The sequence below is a fragment of the Nicotiana attenuata genome, unplaced genomic scaffold, assembly GCF_001879085.1.
Source record: "Nicotiana attenuata strain UT unplaced genomic scaffold, NIATTr2, whole genome shotgun sequence".
NCBI classification, from domain to species: Eukaryota; Viridiplantae; Streptophyta; class Magnoliopsida; order Solanales; family Solanaceae; genus Nicotiana; species Nicotiana attenuata.
In genome coordinates, this window is record NW_017671208.1 from 242,890 (window position 1) to 245,342 (window position 2,453).

Sequence of the window (2,453 nt, forward strand, 5' to 3'; positions counted from 1 at the left end):
AGGCGTGTACGCGTCGTCGACGAAGGGGAGGTACGAGACCTACGGGTCGAGAAGTAGTTTTAAGTTTCTAATTTCTATCCGTCGATTTGGGGTCGTCATTTCTTCCATAGTTGGTCGTTTTGTAGAGCTTTTGTAAGGAGATTGAAGAGGGAGTTCAAGGAGAAATGTTTGGAGGTAAGAATTTCGGATTTAAAACTCGAATATATTGTGAAATCCACCTAATTAATCATGGAATTAAGCCTAAAATTGAAGAGCTAGGGCTTGGAAATTGGAGACCAAACATTTGGGATTTGAAGGGTCATTTGTGGATGGATTTTGATGTTCTTGGTATGTATGAACTCGTGGGGAGACGAGGAATCTATTAGTGTGAAAATTTCTGAGTTTCGAGAAGTGGCCCCGGGGCTCAGGTTTTGGTAGTTTCGGGATTTATGCCCTTTATTGATTGTTTTCGCTTGGGCTTTGTTCCCTTGGCATATTTTGACGTCCTCGTTCTAATTTTGGATAGATTCGACGCGCGTGGAGGCCGATTCGAGGGGCAAAGGCGTCGTGAGCTAGAGATGTAGCCGGTTCGAGGTGAGTAATGATTGTAAATGATGTTCTGAGGGTTTGAACCCCGGATTGCACATCGTAGTGCTATATTGAGGTGAGGCACACGCTTGATGACGAGCGTGGGGTCGTGCACTATTGGGGATCGTGACTTGGTCTATCCAGATTGATGATTTTACCGCGTATTTGACTGCAATTTGTTATCATCATTATTTGGGTTGCATGCCATATTTGGGCTTCGTGCCAACTATTTGAACCCTTCGGGGGGTTTTTGTTGATATTTCCTCATTGTTTTGATTTATTACTAGAACTCAGTCATGTTATTTTCCACTATTTTCAAAACTCAGCCATGTTCACTCAGTTTTAATACTCAAATGATATTTAAATGATGTTTTAGGCTGAGAAACACTGGTTTTACTTATGCCCGAGAGGCTTATGTGATTGTTGACTGAGTAAGGCCGAGGGCCTGTGTTGTGAGGATATCTTTTGGGTCGGGCTGCACACCACAGCGGTGATACACTGATACTGATTTGAGGCCGAGGACCTGAGATATGTACGCCACGAGGTGGCTTGATTGATATGAGGCCGAGGGCCTAGATTTGATGCCACGAGATGGCTTGTTATTGCACTCGGGCCGTAAGGGGCCCCTCCAGGAGTCTGCACACCCCCAGTGAGCGCGGGTACCCAGTGTGATGTGAGATATAGCCCGAGGGACTGGTATTGTTCGATGTGATTGCCCGAGGGGCCGGTACTGTTCTGAGATATTGCCCGAGGGGCGGATTTATTGATATTGTGCCCGAGGGGCGAACCTTATGTGCTTATCTTTCTTATTTGCCTGTCATTTACTTGCTTAATTGTGTATTTGTGCCCGAGGGGCGGATTTTTGTGCTTATCTGCACTAGTTGTTCTGCATTCATTTGCGCAACTGTTGAAAAAGTCATTTTCAAAAGAGTTTAAACTGAGCTAAGATGTTTTAAAGGATTTTACAGCTTCATTGCTTTCTTACTAGTTTTTGAAATTGCTTCTATACAACATGTTGATGCTCTTTTCGTGATTTCTTACCATTTAGACTTTAATTATGATTATTACTCACTGAGTTGGCAGTACTCATTTTACTCCCTGCACCTTGTGTGCAGATTCAGGTATTTTCTGGACCCGGTAGCGGGTATTGATTGATCAGAGGCTTAGTCGTCGGAGTTTAGCAAGGTAGATGTCGTCGTTCGCAGCACTGCTTTCTCTCTCTTCATTCTATTAGACTGTGCTGAGTACATTTCAGACTTTGTCAGTTGTATTTAGACTTAGTAGATGCTCATGGCTAGTGACACCCTGGGCTGAGTTTGGTTGTATTCCGCGTGTTGTTTTATTGTTATTGTTACTTCTGAGTTTATATCATATTTTAGACGTAATGCTTATTGTTTAATTGCTTAAAGACTGGATTGGAAATGTGTCGGCTGTCCTTGTCTTCACGAGAGGCGCCATCACGATCGGGTTTGGATTTAGGGTCGTGACACGATTATACCACATGCGCCCTCAAAAACACCAAAATTCACGAAGTTGGCAAAACCCGAGCCCCGGGCCTACTTCTCGAAAAATTACGAAATTTACATCACTGGATTCCTCGTCTCGCCACGAGTCTACACATACCAATTTTACCAAAATCGGAGTTCAAATGCCCTTTCAAAATCCATTTTTACATCACAGCTTTCCAATCCCTAACTTGACCCGTTTTTGATGAATTTTTCCACAATTTACATGTAATTTCTACCATGAACTCGAATAATTAGGCCAAGAGACTTACCTCCAATTGATTCTCAGTCAAAACCCTCGAAAATCCTCGCCCAAAGCTCTCCAAGTCGCTTAAAAATGGTGGAAACTACCTCTTGTTTGCGGATGAAATATAATATTTT